Source organism: Penaeus chinensis, chromosome 12, assembly GCF_019202785.1.
Source record: "Penaeus chinensis breed Huanghai No. 1 chromosome 12, ASM1920278v2, whole genome shotgun sequence".
Taxonomy (NCBI): domain Eukaryota; kingdom Metazoa; phylum Arthropoda; class Malacostraca; order Decapoda; family Penaeidae; genus Penaeus; species Penaeus chinensis.
The window spans coordinates 37,426,095-37,448,019 of NC_061830.1; positions in this window are offsets into that span (position 1 = coordinate 37,426,095).

Genomic DNA, 21,925 nt, shown 5'->3' on the forward strand with positions numbered 1-21,925 from the left:
TGGTTCTTTTTCCTTCCTCGCTTCTTCCAAGTTCATGTGTTTTTTTTTTTTCGTTTTTTTTTCATCTTCTCTTTTATCTTTCATTTTTTTTTTCTTTGTTTCCTTGTTCTTCTCGTTCGTTTTCCACTCTCTCGATGAAATATATTTTTTCTCTCTCTCGGTTCTCTCTCTTTCATATTATCTTTTTATTTGTTCTTTATTTCCTTTGTTTCGTATTTGTTTTGTTTATTGTTTTTTTTTTGTTTTGTTGTTTCTTAATTTTGTTGTTTCATTTGATTTTTTCCCTCTCATTATCCCTTTTAATTACTTTTTTTATCGTAAATGTCATCTTTGTCTTTACTCTCTCCTCTTCGTTTCCTTTATTCCTTTATTTCTTCATTTCCCTTTCTTTCCACTCGATAGAAAATTCACGCAGAGGAAGTTATGTGTTGTGTTTTATTTCTTTTTTCCTTTCTTTGTCCTCTTTATTCTCTCTCTCTCTCTCTCTCTCTCTCTCTCTTTCGTGTTCTTTCTTCGCTGGTTTATTTGACTTCTTGGATACTTTCTCCTTCTCGTTGTTCTTCAATTTTTGTTCTGTTCTCTTTGTCTATCTCTTCTTACCTTCTTTATGTTTTATTTTTTATTTTTATGCTGCATTTTATTTCTCTTTCTCCTTGAGTTTTTTTTTTTTTTTTTTATCCCTATTTCCTTTATATATCCGACTCATGTCATTATCCTTTCCTACACCTCTTCCTTCCTTCTTCCTCTTTCTCCTTTCTACCTATTCCATTACTTCATTTCTTCCTTCCTTTCTCTCTTCATGTCCCTCCTCTTCCCCTCCCTCTTCTCTCCTTTCCTCCTCTCCCTTCTCCTTCTTTCCTTTCCTCCTTCCCTCCTCCCCCCTTTCTTCCTCTCCCTTCTTTCTCCCTCTATCCACCTCCCTCTCCAATCTCCCCTCTCTCTCTCCTGTCCCCTCCCACATCTCTCCTTCCCCACCCTCCCACATATCTCCTTCCCCACCCCTCCCTCTTCTCTCCCCTTCCTCTCCCTTCCTTTCTTCCTCCTTCTCTCTCCCTCCCTCCTTCCCCCAGGACTTCTCCACCATCTCCCTCGGCGAAGGAAGTAGGAGGAAAAAGAGTGGACCCGAGTGCTTGCTACGTCCATCAGTCTCTCACGCCTTCCCCGTGGACTCTCTCTCGCGCAGGAGGAAGGGCGTGTGGACTTGGTTTTACATACATGCATGTGCACATATGTATATACATATAGACATACATACTATATAAATTTATACATATGTATACACAAAGTTGTGTATATGCAGTACAGGCTTAAATGTACCAACAGATAGAGACACGTGAATAAATGTATATATATATATATATATATATATATATATATATATATATATATATATATATATATATATATATATATATATATATATATACATATATACAGAGTAGACATATATATACATACACATACACACACACACACACACACACACACACACACACACACACACACACACACACACACACACACATATAGATACATAGATAGGTAGATGTTAGTGTGTGGGCGTGTGTGTCCATGCGTGTGCGTTTGCTTCCGTGTGCATGCATACCCATACGTATATATATCGTAAGTTAAAAGAAAGAGCAAAGCCACACACCTCCGCTTTCTGCCCAGCCTCTCCTCTCCCTTTACAGCGTCCCTCAAGCGCCCCAACGCCTCACGTAGCCGCCGGTGCCCTACGCTGGGACTTGCTTCGCTCCCCGGACGCTCCGACGCTTTGAGCGCGACGGAGGGAGCGTGGATGAAAATGCACATGAAGGGAGGGTTGCCACGTTGGGTTGCTCTCAAGGAAAGTCGCACACGCATACCGATACCTAGACCAACACACACACACACACACACATACATGTGTGTGTGTGTATATGTGTGTGTGTGTGTGTGTGTGTGTGTGTGTGTGTGTGTGTGTGTGTGTGTGTGTGTGTGTGTGTGCGTGTGTGTGTGTGTGTGTGTGTGTGTGTGGTGTGTGTGTGTGTGTGTGTGTGTGTGTGTGTGTGTGTGTGTGTGTGTGTGTGTGTGTGTGTGTGTGGTATGTGTGTGTGTGTGTGTGTGTGTGTGTGTGTGTGTGTGTGTGTCTGTGTGTGTCTGTGTATGTGTGTGTGTGTGTGTGTGTGTATCTGTTTGTGTGTGCGTGTGTGTGTGTGTGTGTGTGTGTGTGTGTGTGTGTGTGTGTGTGTGTGTGTGTGTGTGTGTGTGTGTGTGTGTGTGTGTGTGTGTGTGTGTGTGTGTGTGTGTGTGCATTTCTATTTTAGCGGGACAAAAAGAAGTGATCTCAAGTTAAACTGTTACTGGAGGAAATGTCAAAAGTTTTGAGATGTCGACCGAAATGCAGCAATACCTCCCTCTCCCCGATCCTTCTCCCTTCTCCTCCCCTCTCCCTTCCTTGAGCCTCTCCCCCTTCCCTCACTTGGCCCTCCCCATTTTCCTTCTGTACCCCCTCCCTCCCTTGTCACTTCCCCCTCCCTCCCCCTTTTCCCTCTTCATCTTGCCCTCCTACCCTTTCCTCTTTCCTCTCTTCCTTCCTTCTCCTCCTCCTCCTCCTCCTTCGCTAGTCCTCCTTCGCCTTTGTTCCCCCTTTCCCTCCCTTCCCTCGCCCCCTCCCCCGTCTCTCTTGTTCTCTTCCCCCCATCTCCCTCGTCTTCCTCCCCCTCCCCCCTCTCTCTTGTTCTCTTCCCCACATCTCCCTTGTCTTCCTCCCCCTCCCTTTCTCCCTTATCTTCCTCCCCTTCCCCTTTTCCCTTATCTTCCTCCCCCTCCATTTCTCCCTTATCTTCCTCCCCCTCCCTTTCTCCCTTATCTTCCTCCCCCTTCCCATTCTCCTACATCCCCTGTCCTCCCTTTCCCTCTTCTCACGCTCACACCCTCCTCTCCCTCCCCCCTGCCTCCCTCCCCACCTGGGATGTTTCTCTTATATCGGAATACATTTTCTGTTGGGAGGAGCCAGGGTGGGTAGGGGGTGGTGGAGAGAGAGTACCCAACACGGGAAATTTACGTGTGGGTTGGGGGGGAGGGTTATAGGGGGGTAGTTTTTCTCTGTCTTCTTTTGTCTGTCCGTGTTTGTTTTTTTGTTTGTTTGGTATCTTATGTATGTCTATTTGTCTGTGTCTGTCCCTTTCTCTGTTTACAATTCGCACTTCCAAATTTATGTATCGTCTGTGTATGACTTTATATATAGAATCTTCGTCTGTAAGTCTATTTGTATGTATGTATCTAAGTTTAAGCATGTACCTCTGTGCGTGTATGTATGTCCGTGCTAGTGTGAGTTTATACACGTACGTCCGTGCGTGTATGAGTTTATACATGTAGATCTGTACTTGTATGACTTCCTGGGTAACCCGATCTGGGATACGTGAAGCCAGCCACGGTTAGCAGGTGGATTATAGAAGCAAGAGCCGAGAGTACACTCACTGGCTGAACCACGCGATGCTGAGCTGAACCACACTGGTCAGTGGTCAGGATCACCCGTCGAGTATAGGCACTGCTCCTGAAGAAAGCAACGGGAATCTACAATACCTCTCCTTAGTCAATCAATGATCAAGATCTTAAAGGGAACACTCGGAACAGTATTGTATGCATGGATGTCTGTGCGTTTATGACTGTGTATGTATGTGTGAGTTTATACGTATATGTATGTATATACATGTATATCTGTACTGGTGTGACTCCATGTATGTATGTTTATACATGTATATCTGTGCGCTTATGAGTTTATGCATGTACGAGTATATCTGTGCGTGTATGCATGTAGGTCCATGTGTGTATAACTGTGTATGTATGTGTGTGAGTTTATACATATACGTCCCTGTGTGAGTTTACCCGCGTATGTCCGCATGCATGTGAGTGTGTATGGAAGCGTGGAGTATGAGTGGGCGGCCGCAGTGTCTCCTCACAATGGCGGGTTATAGCTAGCCATCTATACGTGTCAGGGCGAGGGAGTGAGGGAGCTACTTGGCCATCGTCCGGAAAATCTTCTTGAGACGATGAGGTTGCGAAGGCGTGAAGACGGAAAGCTAGATAGGGAGAGAAATTCACTTTCTCTTTTACCTTTTTTTATTTTCCTTTTTCTTTTTATTCTCTCTCTCTTTTTTCGTTAATCTGATTTTCAAGTTCTTGTGATTCTTTTTTTTTCTTTTTTTTGTCTTTTCCTTTTATTAGTATTTATTCTTCCTCTTTCGTGATTCTTCTTGTTCTATATTTTGCTCTCCACGTGTGTGTGTGTGTGTGTGTGTGTGTGTGTGTGTGTGTGTGTGTGTGTGTGTGTGTGTGTGTGTGTGTGTATGTGTATGTGTATGTGTGTATGTGTGTGTGTGTGTGTGTGTGTGTGTGTGTGTGTGTGTGTGTGTGTGTGTGTGTGAGTGTGAGTGTGAGTGTGAGTGTGAGTGTGTGTTTGTGTGTGTGTGTGTGTGTGTGTGTGTGTGTGTGTGTGTGTGTTTGTGTGTGTATGTGTATGTGTATGTGTATGTGTGTATGTGTGTGTGTGTGTGTGTGTGTGTGTGTGTGTGTGTGTGTGTGTGTGTGTGTGTGTGTGTGTGTGTGTGTGTGTGTGTGTACGTAAGTTTACATAGGTAAATGTACATAAGTTTGCGAATAAACGGAAAAAAGACCAGTTAATCCACACTTAATCTATCAGTTAACTTATCAGTCCGTAATTAGGTAACTGGGTAATTAACAACTTGTTATATTGCTGTTATGTGACTATTATCATTATTATCCCTGGCATTATCACTCTTCTCTATCCTTATCATCTTATAACTCCTTACCATATTTCGTTTTTCTTTATTATATTTTGCATCATTTACTATCGTCATTTCTACCATCCTATTTCATCAAAAAAAAAAAAAAAAAATCATCTTCTTTGTAAACCCATTTTTTTGTATTTAGAATGTGTCCGTACTGAAGAATAATCATTATTTCCGTAATGTTGTACAGAGGATACAAATGGCGTTCAAAAGCCATTCATTAGAAGACAAGAAAAATTGTACTGTCTGCATCTCATTAGCATAAGCAGGATAAACATCTATTCTTTAAGGGGATCTCGGAGAACAATTATAACGTGAATACAAAAACAGAACAATGAACAACACGAAAGAGTTTTAGTTGTTTTATATACTCACACAGATTAATGCATATATATATATATATATGCGTGTGTGTGTGTGCGTGCGTGTGTGTGTGTGTGTGTGTGTGTGTGTGTGTGTGTGTGTGTGTGTGTGTGTGTGTGTGTGTGTGTGTGTGTGTGTGTGTGTTTGCAGACACACAAACACACACCAACAAGCAAACGCACATACACACAGGTTCATGTTTTTTTTTTTTTTTTTTTTTTTTTTCCCGATGAAATTAAATCAAATCAATATTTCTTTTATCGGCTGATGTGGAGTATAGACTGAATCGAAACGATCGCCATTTATTATTCCCTTTGAACTGTGAATGCGTTTCATTTGTTCAGGTGTTACTGCATCTGTACATACATACAAACATGTACACAAAAAACAAAAACAAAAATAGGAATACGCACACGTACCTATACAAAAATACAAAAAAGGAAATAAATACGAAAGTACCAAAATATGAGAATACAAAAGGAACAAAAATACAACAATATCAAAATACAAAAGAACACAAATGAAAAAAAAAAAAAAAAAAAAAACTACACACAAAGGGAAATACAAAAATGAAGAAAAAAAAATGTAGCATACACAAAAAAAAAAAAGGCAAAAAGTACAAAAACACAAAAGAAATACAGGGGCCTACATGAGAGAGTACAAATACTCTGCTAACAAAAAATCAAGAAGGGTGAAGAGCCACGTTAACAGAAGCGACTAAGTTCCCGGTTTCTCGACAGTCTCCCCTCTCCGCTCTCTCTTCCCCCCTTTCTCCCCTCTCCTCTCTCCCCCCTTTCTTCCCTCTCCTCTCTTCCCCCTTTCTCCCCTCTCCTCTCTTTCCCCTTTCTCCCCTCTCCTTTCTTCACCCTTTCTCCCCTCTCCTCTCTCCTCCTTTCTCCCCTCCCCTCTCTTCCCCACTCTCATTCTCTCCCTCGCCTCGACTAATTCTCTCTGGATCACTTAGAGTATCATAGCGGTACAAAAGACAGTTTCTCGACAATCTCCCCTCTCCTCTCTCCCCCTTTCTCCCCTCTCCTCTCTTCCCTACTTTCATTATCTCCCTCCCCCTCCCCTACCTCTTCCACGCCTCTTGCTTCCCCCCCCCCCTTCCTCCTCCCCTCCTTCTACACCTGTTCTGCTTCCTTCCCCTTCTTCCCCAACTTCCCTTGCCTCCCATCCTCCTTCCCTCCTCCATCTCTCTTTCCCCCCTTCCTTTCTCCATCTCTCCCTTCCCTCCTTCCCTCCTCTTCCTTTCCTCCCTCCACCATCTCCTTCTTTTCTCTCCCTTCCCCCCACCCTTCCTCACTCCTTCTTCCCTCCCTTCCCTTACCCATCTCTCCCCCACTTCCTCCTCTTCCTCTCCCTACCCTCCCCACCCTCCTCTTCCTCACCTCTCCCTTCCCTCTCTTCCTTCCTCCTCCTCCACTTCTCCCTTCCATTCCACCTTCCCCACCTCTCTCTCTCCTACCCTTCCTCCTTCTCCCTTTTCTATTTTCCCTCCCTCTCTTCCCCTCCTCATCCCTTTCCCTTCCCCCCTTCTCCACTTCTCCCTTCCCTCCACCTTCCCTCCCTTCCCCACCTCTCCTTTCTTACCTTCCCTCCCTTCCCTCCTCCTCCTTCCTTCCCTCCCTTCCACCTCTCCCTCCTTCCCCTCCATCTTCTCTCCCCTTCCACCTCTCCCTCCTTCCCTCCAGCTTCCCCCTCCTCTTCCACCTCTCCCTCCTTCCCCTCCAGCTTCCCTCCAGCTTCCCTCCCTCTTCTCTGGCGCAGAATAATAATGGGCCACGTGACTGCTCCTAATGCCATTTTTACAAAAGTCTCTTAAGATCTGTCCCATAAACTCACCCGCGGCTCAGATTTATTGCTTCCGTCGCGCGCCCGGACGAAATGCGGAAGGTGGAGGGGTGGAGGTGGAGGGGTAAAGGTGGAGGTGGAGGGGTGAAGGGGTGGAGGGGTGGAGGTGGAGTGGAGGGGTGGAGGTAGAGGGGTAGAGTGCGATGGAAGTAGGGTGTGGATGGAGGAGGTGGAGTATGGGTGGAGGTTGAGGAGGTGGAGGGAGGGTGGAGGGGGTAGAGCTGGAATTGGGATGAAGTTTGGGAAGGAGGATAGGGATAGAGGTGGAGGAGGTGGAATGAGGGTATTGGAGAGTGGAGATGAGAGAGAGAGTGAAAAAGAGAGAGAAAAAGAGAAACTTGAATATACACACATCTAAAACATACCAAATAAACACACAGACAGACAACCAAACCAAACAGACCTATAAAGCAACAAAACATGACCTACATACAAAACAAACACACCGAAGGACACACGTACCACCCCCAGCCTCACCTCCGCCGCAGAGACAACGCCATCTATGTCCTCATCGCACAACAGATGGAAAATGAAGACAAAGAACCTACAGTCACGCGATCATTAACATAGGTTTATCGTTCTCCATCCGGCGGCCACATATCACGGCGACGGGAAGGAGATGCCGGGATTGAGTCTTCCGTGGCGGAGTATTGAATAAATAGAGTAATAAATAAGGAAATGGATATAGGAATAAATGGATGACTGTTTATGGGCATATATATACACGTACGTACATGCGTTCATGCATACATACATATATACATACATACATACATACATACATACATTCTTACATGCATTCTTACATACATACATACATACATGCATACATTAATACATATATACATACGTTCATGCATGCAGCTATACATACATACATACATTCTTACATACGTACATACAGACAGACAGACATACATACATGCATACATAAATACATACATACATGCATACATACTTCATTCATGCATGCATCTATACATACATACATTCATTCTTACATACAAACATACATACATACATTTATGCATCTATACATACATACATATTCACATTCATATATATATATATATATATATATATACACATACATACATACATATATGCATGCATACATAAATACATACATACATTCATGCATGCATCTATACATACATACATACATTCTAACACACATACATACACGCATACATGCTTACATGAACGTCCAGATAAATAAAATATAATCAAATAAATGAATACATGAAATAAATTATGATACAGCAATAATTAACAGTAAACACTAATACAAATACCAACAGTAAAATAAAATGAAAATAATTAAAAACCTCCCTGATGCAAATTCAACTTGGAAATCAACTACGTACGTGCTTAATGATAACACCAAAGATACCGTATCAGAGAACATTTCAACTGTATTCGGATAACAAGCACTTCTTTTCGTCATATGAATATCACCCCTTCCTTGCCATAACGAAGTCTCTGTTCACTATTCTATGCCTTTGCATAACTTATCAAGGGAATTAGTACCTAGATCCAGCTTTATAATGAGTATTCTCGTCTGTTCCCCCGGTTAAGAAAAAACACAACAGGCTTTTGTTAAGTAGAGAGCAAGGGTCGTAATAAGCAAAATCTACAGTTCTATAACAAAAGGAAGGAGGCTATATTACATGCATGTGTAATGAAAGGATTGAATGATAGATAGGGATGGAGAGAGGGAGAGAGGGAGAGGGAGAGGGAGAGGGTGAGGGAGAGGAAGAGGAAGAGGGAGAGGGAGAGGGAGAGGGAGAATGAAGGAGAGGGAGAGGGAGAGGGAGAGGGAGAGGGAGAGGGAGAGGGTGAGAGGGAGAGGGAGAGGGAGAGAGAGAGGGAGAGGGAGAGGGAGAGGGTGAGGGAGAGGGAGAGGGAGAATGAAGGAGAGGGAGAGGGAAGGAGAGGGAGGAAAGGAGGGAGAGAGAAAGAGAGAGGGGGAGAAAGACAGAGCGCAAAGTAGCAAAAGAGAAAGGATAAGCGTGTTAGTGCTTTTCCTCTCGCGGGAGATGTGATGCTGAGGGAGATCGTATGCTGGGGGGGGGGGGGGGAATGAGGGTGGGGGGAGGGAAGGTTAAGCGGACCTAAAATACCCTTAGGGGATTATCTTAAGAGGGGGAGGGGGGAGGGGACACTGCGAAGGTTAGAAGGAGGGGGAGGGGGAGGGAGGGGGAGGAAGGGACGTCCAGATGGCTTTATGCGTAAGAGGAAGAACGTGATCTACTGTTACTCTGTTGGAAGGCGGGAGATATGTTACGATGTTTCTGTTTTCTTCTCTACTTACGTGTCTTTGTCATTTATTCTTTCATTTTTTATTCCTTATTTCTGTATTATGATATTTTACGTACTTTATTACATAGTATCGTGTATATTATATGAATTTAATATTGAGTTTTTTTTTTTTTTCTAATCTTTATTCTATATATCATATTTCATTAGTATTTCTTTAGTCTCCCTCTCCTTCCCATTTTCTAATCATGCGAACAGAAAACGTAAAGAAAAGCTGTCGTGAGAAAGTAATTCGCGTATTTCGTTTTCCTTTTATATTATTCACACCGTGATCTTTATAAAGTTTTGGACGGTGGAATTAACTCTTTTTTCTGTGACAAGTATAGAGTTTCTTTGGCCTTTAGATTAATGAGAACACGAGGGACGAAAGCTGAGCATAGAAAAAAAAAAAATATATATGAAAATAGAGTTCGAATATAGTTGTCAGGGGAAAAAAAAGTTCAGACGATGTGTGAATATATTACTTCTAAATAGATGCCCGTAATTATCTATTGACCCGCTGATTACTACGTACATTCCTCTGAATTGGTATCGAAAATTCATGAGCCTGATTTCGTATCCTTTAATGTTTTATTTTGCTTTTTGATTGTCAAATTATAGTGACTGTTTCATTGGTGTTTTTCATTGTAATAAGATAAAGAAGTAGACATCATGTATGGAAATGAACTGAAAGATTATGTCATAGTTTGGTTTATTTTTTTGTATCATCGAATGAGTAATAATCATATATTTTTCGTCCAATATACAAAATATATAAACCGTACTTTCCTATTATTATAATCCCTTTACAAAATATATAAACCGTACTTAAACCGCATTATAATTCCTTCAGTCTTACCTGCCTTAGAGCTCCTTCCGACCTCCCCTCTAACAATCATAAAAACAAAAACAAACATATAAAACTATTAAAAATTACATAAAAAAAGAAAAAAATCACAAAAAAAAACACCGTAAAATTTGACTTCAAAACAAAAACAAAATGGTTTATGTTACAAAGATGGAAATGATTCAGAGCTTCCAGGAATGATAGTGTTTGAGTTAACATGTCATAAACACGCCTTATACTGAATATGTTGCACCATTTGCTGCACAGTGCAATTTCAGGGTTCGAAACGCATGGAGACTGAACGAATACAAAGGTAGGGCTTTTAGGTTTATTAAAGAACTTTGCCAGAAGGATTATTATTGTGAGTGTTATTGGTTTTTGTATTGTTATCATCATTATTAGTATTAAAAGTTATTATTGCCCCTTCTAAGACTGCTGCTGCTACTGCTACTACTGTTACTACTACTACTATTACTACTACAACTTGTACTACGAGTACTACTACGACTACCACTACTACTACGACTATTAATCCTATATTTTATTCATAATCGCTTTTATTACCATCCTTATTATTATCACAATTATCATTACTATAACTACTACTGTTCCAATTATCTTTATCATTCTTACTATCATCACGTTTATTATTGGTATAACTGTTGTTATTACCATTACTACTATAATTGCTATCATCATTATTATTATGTTCACTATAACTATCCTTACTATTAGTATTACTATTGCTAATACTATTCCCCTTAGTAATGATTTATCAATATTATGATCAATATAATCACCAGAACTGTTATTAATAATATTATCAGTACCATCATTGCAATTTTTTTGGTGATAACGTAGTATCATTTTCATAATTTTTCTTATCATTATTATCACCCCTTTCTACTTACTTCCTTTTTTTCGTTATCTTGTCAATTGTTTTCCATCCCCTTTATCCCCTCTTCACCCTTGTTTTACGTTATCTTTTATTTCTCTCTTCTTTTTATTACGACTCACTGTATTTTTAATTTTATTCCTGGTTACGGTCTCTTAACTTTCGGTCACAAAAGCATACTAACAAACTAACATACACATCACGCAAACACACACACTTAGAAATGCATATTCTTTTCCTTGTTTTAGCATTTTTTCCCTCTCTTCTTCCTGCTAACCTATTCTCTTTCCTTTCTCCATCTTCTTCTATCTCTGTTTCCCTCTCTTCTTATCACTTTTATTTTTTTCCTTCTCCAACTACACTTCGTGTTCCTCTTTCTTCTCTTCTTCCACCTTTTCTTCCTATTGTTTGATTCTCCTCTACCTCTTTCGTCCTCTCCTCCTCTTATTATTCCTCTTTTCTCCCTCTTCTCTATTTTCTCTTCTTACCCTTCCTTATACCTTCTCTTCCTCTTTCCATCCCCTTCCTTTACTCCCCGTTTTTCTCGTTTCCTTTTCTTTACCATCTTTCCTCCCTTATCTCTTCCATCTCCACCCCTTACTCCATCAACAATTACTCCCCTCCTCCTTCTACTCCTCTTCCTCTTCCATCAACCTCCCCCTCCTCCTCCTTCTACCCCTCTTCCTCCTCCATCACCTCTCCCTCCTCCTCCTCTCCTCCTCCTCCTCCATCTACCCCTTACCCTCCCTCCCCTTTCTCCTCCTCCTCCTCCTCCAACCCCCTCTCCTCCCTACCTGGCCCCTTCCAGCCTCGAACAGCAAAGTGGTTTATGATAACTGCTTATGCAAATGATTGTCCGGGAGGGTATGTCGTACCGCCAGGGATCTCGTTCTGAATGCTAGATACATCCCCCTTCTCCCTCCTCCTCCCTTCCCCTCCCCTCCCCCCCTTCGGCCCCCTAGCGACTCAATAGTCATGATTATGTTTACACGCACGCATATGCATAAGTAAACGCTCAGACACACACACGCACACACATGCACACAGCGAGACACGTGCACACACAAGTTTCTGGGTCTATACATTTTTAGAAAGACATTGGTGGATACAGACAATGCTCTTTTATGCCAAGAAGTGTGGTTATGTTTGCGTGTGGTCTTTCTTGCTTTGTTTTTCGACTTATTTATATCTGTTTATTTAACCTGTCATGTATGTATATATATATATATATATATATATATATATATATATATATATATATATATATATATATACATATATATATGTATATATATATGTATGCATGTATGTGTATATATGTATGTATGTATGTATGTATGTATGTATGTATGTATGTATGTATGTATGTATGTATGTATGTATGTATATATGTGTGTGTATATATATAATATATATATATATGTATGTATGTGTATATATGTATGTATGTATGTATGTATGTATGTATGTATGTATGTATGTATGTATGTATGTATGTATGTATGTATGTATGTATGTATGTATGTATGTATGTATATATAATCATATATATATACATATATATAATGATCTTTCTGCCTATCCCCCCGTTTACCTCTTTTTTCGCTCTTCTATTTATCTGTATGTGTATCCATTTTGCTCCCTTTCTATCTGTCTATATATCTATCTTTTTATCTGTCTTGCTACCTTTTTATCTGTCTATCTGTCAGGCAGTCAATCAGTCAGTAAGTCAGTCAGTCAGTCAGTCAGTCAGTCAGTCAGTCTGTCTGTGCATCTATTTGTTAGTCTATCTATCTGTTAGTCAAACAATCTTGTCGTCATGATTATGATAATAAGGCATGGATATTTCTCCCGTGGAATCTAAAAAAAATAATTCACCGAGGATAAAGAAATTACTAGAAGCTAAAAAAAAAAAAAAAAAAAAAAAAAAAAAAAAAAAAAAGTAATATATCTAGTAACGATGTCAGGAAATGAATATAACAGTAATGATATTGAATCATCATACGACTTGTTGAAGTGTAAATTCATTCATTTACCTAGATAATAATTGGACTGGATTGAGAGTGGCGTAATACTTCGCTTCACTCTTGTATCGAATGAGGCAAGTGAGGTGCAGGCTGTATGATACAAAAATCGGATCACCATATATGGAAATGAGCGTCCCTTTCACATAATGTAAGTCGATAACATAACCACCATCTCCCGTTCATCGCCGGATAGACTGATCATATGAATAATGTTAACCCTCATATGCTGAGGGGGGTTAGTGAAACGCGGATATTCTCCCCGTAGACTTTACCATTATTCCGACGAGAGGGGAAGTAAATTAAGGATGATGAATATAAGCATAAAGGTTTGTGATGTTTTTACTGAGACATATAGAAACGATTGATGGCGATTATCATAATAATATATAACATCCTAATAACCTATAATATCAATGTTCGTATTGGAGAATGAAAAATCACGCAGGGATATGTAAATGGAAGAGCCTCTACAAATATCAAAATGGTTTAAGAGCACGCCATATTAACATGATAAAAGCAAAACCGGGCTATTTATTGGGCTGAAATGGGGAAGATTGAAATTGCTGACTTCATAAAAATTATTGAAATATCGCCTTTCCATATATTAGACCCCGAGTCGATAAACTGATATGAATTTGGTGGGCATAGCGAAATAGAATAGTTTTAGGGGTTGTGCAAGCGGCAGGAGTGGCTGCGATATTAAACTGAGATGGTTTATGTTTACGCCGGAAATAAAAAAGGGTACGTTAGTGTGAAATGGAACTCTGCTGCAGTGAGAATGGAACGGTAAAGAGCTACAAAGATGGTGACGGTGATAATAATAATCATAATCATAATCATAATGACAATCATACTCATACTCATAATTATAATCATACTGACAATTACAATGTCAACGATAATGATAATGATAATGATAGCTACAGCGATAAATGATTATTGATTAATGATTAATGATTAATGATTAGTGATAGTGATAGTGATAGTGATAGTGATAGTGATTAGTGATAGTGATATTGATTGTGGTAGTGATAACGATAAAGATAGCTATAGAGATAGCAATAGTGATAGTGATTGTGATATGATGATGATGATAACAACAATAACATCATAAAAACAAGAATGACATTAAAATAACAACATATGATGATAAGAAAAACAATAGCAACAACAACAATACCAACAAAAACGACGACAATAATGATAATAATAATAATAATGATAATAATGATAATAATAATAATAATAATAATAATAAAAATAATAATAATAATAATAATAATAATAATAATAATAATAATAACAATAATAACAAAAATAAAAAAATAATAATGATAATAATGATGATAATAATAACAATAACAATAATCATAATGAGGATAATGACAGACATAATGATAGTGAAAATAATAATAATAATAATAACAAAAACAACAATAATGATAATAATAATATGATAATAATAATATTGATAATTACAATGGTAATAATAATAACAATGACCATAATAATAATGATGATAATAATGATAATGATAATGATAATAAAGGCAATAATAATAATAATGATAATAATGATAATGATAATAATAATAATAATGACAATAACAACAACAACAACAACGGCAATGATAACAAAAAAATCACTGATCATAAGTTGCAACATAAATAATACAATGTCCATGTGAGGACGGTCGAAATAATAAGATAAAATGTGACTGCCGATATCTTGACAAGCACTAAGCTGGTTAAAAGCGGAGGAGCTTATTAAATGGAATTACTGGTGCTAGTTGTGAGTGTTTGCATGGGACGAGGCAATGTTGACTTGCTGGTCACTGAAATACTGTTTGGGAAGATTATATCTAAAGTTTCCTTGTTATTAATTGTGGTATTGTGTTTCTTTGGTTTATTTTGTTGGTGTTTGTGCGTGTGTGAGTCAATTTTTTTTTTTTCTAACACTGATTACTGAATTATATATATTTTGTCTTATATTATGCATTATTGATCAGCTGATTAATGTGTTTATCGATTCGTTATACCAAGACTGCTAATAATTATGGGATTAAAACAAAAGGAAAACAGAAATGCAGTTATATTCTCATATATATATAAGGAATAATATAACAGAAACAGATGAGCTGGTCTGTTTTTGTCGAACTCAGTCAGGAGAAAATAAGTAAGGAAGTAAGTTTATTTACCACCCTGGCTATCTGCTCAGGCGTGGGCAATCATGATTACAGTTTTACATATATCTGACACAGTACACTAGTCTGTGACTACGGTAATTGTACATGGTAATATAGAAATATATATTATACATCATACAGAAATATTACGTTCATATGCTTTTGCCACTGTGTTTACATGTTGTTTTTTTTTTGTTGTTGTTGTTTACGGCAGTTTTACATAGCAAATTTTGGATATAATACGAGGATATCTTCCAATGTATCAGATGAAATGAAATATTCACATAGTTCTTTATACCTCATGTTAGGGGGTCTGAAAGGCTGTATCACATGACATTCCGCTTGTTTTCTTCGTTACACAGACTATTTAGATTCATCTGCACTTCTTGCACCGTGCAGTTGCCAATACATTCTGTAACCTAAACATATTCTGGCAATAACCACGTCACATTTTCTGATTTGACTTCGGTGCCACCCACAGGAGGGCTTGCTATCTCTATACTGATCGGAGTGCCTTATGGTACAGCTTTCAGGCCTTTGAGTGTTCGTCAGATCAACTAGTTCTTCCTTATGAGAACATTTCAATATATGCGCAACCCTAGCAAGAGGCATCCCCAGATCTATGTTCACAGTATCTTTGCTGCAAGCTTCCTTCGCCAATTTGTCTACGTGGACGTGCTTGCTTATGCCAACATGAGATGGTATCCATTCAAATTGAATGTTGAAATTGCGCTCTATTGCACAAGTTACGGTACGCTTAATGCAACTCACAATTTCCTCGTCGCCACTTGCTTTGAAAGAATTTCGTGTCCGAAGAGCACTCTGAGAGTCAAAGAAAACTACTCCAGAGCCCCGAGACATTAAGAAGAAAATATAATGGAATGTGTGTATTTTCTCCGTAGAGTATATGCAGTTACAATGCAGACACCGTGTAGACTTTATTATTAATATCAAAATACATGGTGTTACTGAAATGTATATCTGTATACATGTATATGTGTATACATGTGTATACATGCGTGTGTGTATATATATATATATATACATATAAATATATATCTATATCTATCTATCTATCTATCTATCTATCTATCTATCTATCTATCTATATATATATATATATATATGCCTATACGTGTGTGTGTGTGTGTGTCTGTACTTATATATATATTATATCTATCTATCTATCTATCTATCTATGTATATATATACATACACACATATATATGCATATATACATACACATATACATATGCATATATACATACACATATACATATGCATATATACATACACATATACATATATATATATATATATATATATATATAATATATATACACATACATATGCATATATATGTATATATATGTATATATACACACAGACATATATATATATATATATATATATATATATATATATATATATATATATATATATATATATATATATGCATATTACACACATATAAATGCATATAATATATATATATATATATATATATATATATATATATATATATACATATATATATGTATACATATACATATGTGTATATATAAAAGCATATAATATATATATATATATATATATATGTATACATATACATATGTGTATATATATACATATATATATATATATATTTATATTTATATACATATACATATATATATATATTATATATATATTTATATACATATATATATATACATATATACATATATATATATATATATTTATATACATATATATATATTTATATACATATATATACATATATACATTATATATATATATATATGTATATATGTATATATATATATATATATAATATATATATATATGTATATATGTATATATATGTATATAAATATATATATATATATGTATATATGTATATATATATGTATATAAGTATATATATATATGTATATAATATATATATATATATATATATGTATATATGTATATATATGTATATAAATATAAATATATATATATATGTATATATATACACATATGTATATGTATACATATATATATATATATATATATATATATATATATATATATTATATGCTTTTATATATACACATATGTATATGTATACATATATATATGTATATATATATATATATATATATGATTTATATATAATATCATATATATTATATGCATTCATATGTTAATATGCATATATTATATATATAATAAATATATATGATAATATATATATATATATATATATATATATGATATATAAATAATATCATTTTATATATATATAAATATATATAAATACATATACACACATATATATATATATGCATATATATATAATATAAATATATATATATATAAACACACACATATAATATATACATATATAAATAATATATATATATGTACATAAATATATATAATATATATAATATACATATTTATATATATGTAGTATATGTATATATGTAAAACACACACACACACACACCACACACATATATAAGGGATTGTGTTATTTTCTCCGTAGAGTATATTCAGTTACAATGCAGGGCACCGTGTAGACTGTTATATTAATATCAAATACATTGTGTTACTGAAATGTATATCTGGATCATGTATATGTGTATACATGTGTATAAAATGCTAGTGTTTAATATATATATATATATATATATATATATATAATAAAATCTATATATATATATATAAATAATATATATATATCTATCTATCTATCTATCTATCTATCTATCTATCAATCTATATATATATATAAACCTATACGGAGTGTGTGTTTTGTGTCTGTACTTTATATATATATATATCTATCTATCTATCTATCTATCTATGTATATATAATACACACATATAATAATGCATATATACATTCACATAAACATTTGCATATATACATAACATAAAACATATATAATATATATATATATAATATATTAAGTATATATATATATACACATACCATATATGGGATATTATGTATATATATGTAAATATACACACAACATATATATATATATATATATTATATATATTAAAATTATAAATAATGCATATTACCCACAAATAAAAGCATATAAATATTCATAATATATATATATATAATATAATATATTTTATACATATAATAAAATGTTTTAAATATAAAAAGCATATAAATAGTATATATTATATAATATATATATAAATATATATTTTATAGGTAAAACATATACATATGGTGGTATATATATATATATAGATATATATATATATATAATAATATATTATAAATATTTAAATTAATATCAATATAATAATATACTAAATATATATTTATATACATATATAAAAATATTATAAAAATAATACATATATACATATATAATATATAATATTTTATACATATTAATATATTTTATATACATATATATTTCATATATACATTATATATTTTATATTATATATATATAAATAATATATATGTAATAGATATATAAAAATTTTTAAATATCATATATATATATAAAATATGTATAATGATAATATATCTTAAATAATATATAATTAAAATATATTAAATTATATGTTTATATATAAAGTAAAAAAATAAATAAAATTTTATATATGTTATAAAAAAACCCCCAATGTAATATTTAAACTATATTTTAAAAATATTTAAATATAATATAATATATAAATATTAAATTTCTTTTTAAAATAACCCCCTAAGTATTTGTATACAAATAAAATGTTTAAACAAATAAAATAAAAATTTATTATCAAATTAAAAAAATTTTTGAAAAAGCATTTTATAAAAAAAAAATTATATTAAAATATAAACATACATTTTGCATTAAAAATAAAATAATAAAAAATATTATATAAATATATAAAAAATTATTACCAAAATACCCCCCATATATAAGCAACTAAAACACATATATATAAGCATTTTATTTTAAAAAATAAATATATAAATAATAGATATAAATATATTTATATACACACAAAAATATATAAAACATATATATAACAATAAATATATTGTAAATAATATTTTATTTATATATAAATTACAATATAATAAATTTTATATTAAAATAAAAATGTATATATGTAATTAGAAAAAACACACACACACACCACACACACACAAAATTTTTTATATAATATATATATATATATATATATAAAATTTTATTAACAAAAAACCCCAAAAAAATAAAAAATAAAAAATAAAAAAATATATATTTTAAAAATTAATATAATAAACATTATTAACCTATATAATTAACCAAAAAAATAAAACAATATATTTATATTAAAAATAATATGTATACATATACATATATATATAAGAAAAAAAAATACAACCTATAAAAACACATTATATATATATATAATATTATAAAAAAACATTATATATATAAATAATATATTATATTATATATATATAAATATAATAAAATAAAATATATTTTTATTACACACACCTACATAAGCCCTATATATAAATAAAAATATTTTATATAATATATATAAATATATATATTTATATATATATATATATAAATAGTACCAATTGTTATACACACCCACACACTACACACACACAGACGACGAACACACATCACAATATATATAATGCAATTACACACAATATAATATCTAGTATCATATATATGATATATATATATATATATATATATAAATGTATCTGAATACTTAAACCTATATAGAGTATATATATAGAATCTAATGTATATATAATATATCTGTATATATTTTATATATATAAATGAGTGTTTATAGTGGTGTGTGTGTGTGTGTTTTTGTGTGTGTGTGAGTGTGAGTGTGTTTTTGGGTGTGTGATGTGTAGAATATAATTATTATTTGTGCTACATATATGAATATATACTAAATATATATAATCAAAAGTCAGGTATATAAGTACTGCATAGTATATATATATATGTTGTGTAATATTCATATATATATATATATATATATATATATAATATATAAATATAATTGTGTGTGTTGTGTGTGTGTGTGGTGGTGTGTGTTGGATGTTGTGTGGTGTGTGTATGTCTAGAATATGATGATATATATATATATATATAAGATATAGCAATTTATATATATAAATTTGATATATTTAAAAAATATATATATAAGTATATATTTATCTATGCATAGTATGTTATGTAAGTATTTCAAATATATATATATATATATATATATTATTAAGTATATGCATAAGTCGTATGTGTATATAAAATATAAATAAATCTATATATATCTTTATATATCAATGAATTTATAAATACATCTATATCGCACACACATAATATATCATATCTATATCTCTCTATATATAATATAAATATATATATAATAAATATTCTATATATATGCATAAATTAGATAAATGTGTGGAAATATGCATAAATATATAATAGTAGTATATACTATATATATATATATATATATATATATATATGAATATAGTAAAGTAATAAATAATACTATATATATTTAAATATAGGTAAGATATTTCTATATGTATATATATATGTATAGTATCTATATATATATATATAATATTATATGTTATCAATATATACAAAACAAATATACATATGATATATAGTATATAAATAGTATATATACAAATATATACATAATATAGTTACACTATATATATCAATATAAGTATATAGATATCAATATAAATATGCAGTCTTACACCACATAATAAATATATGGCATATAAAGTATATATTATATATAATATATATATATATGAGTTTAAACTATATATCTAAATGATCTAGCACCTAATATATATATATATAATTATATATAAGTTTAAACACACACACACACCACACACACACGACCACACACATGATAGTGTATAATATATAAATATATACAGTATAAATATAATATATATCCGAAAAATATATATGCATATATATACAAATATATATACATAATACATAATGCATATATTAATATAAATACACACACAAACACACACCCACACCCACACAGGGCACACACGCCACACCCGACCCCACTAAAAAATATGCAACACTCGTCTCACAAAAACTCCTCTCTTCTCTATCTCAAGTCCGTCAACCCGCACAATCACTCATTCCAATATCTGTTTGTGACCATCTTCATAACGTATCTATATCTCAAACATATCTAAATATCTAAAATCACGAATCTCTGTATAAATCTCACTTAATACGCCACAAACACATCAATCTTTCTCACACATAAGGACACTCACACACAACACGACAGCACATCTATCTACTCCTGCGACACAATCACACACAATCACCACTTTTAGATTGATATATAGATAGAGCATATAATAATTGAGAGTGAGGTATTTAGATTCTAACACTCCACTCCCACATAAACACAGTACTCACACAGAACACACGAAGATGTACATCACGACATACACTTCTCCCATATATATATATCTTATATATTATAGTATATATATATGTATATATTGATGATTGTATATAGATATATATATGATATTGATATATGATAGATATATACAGCCCACACCGTACACACTCACCCACACATCACACTACATCAACGACACTCACGACTCAAACGGTCACA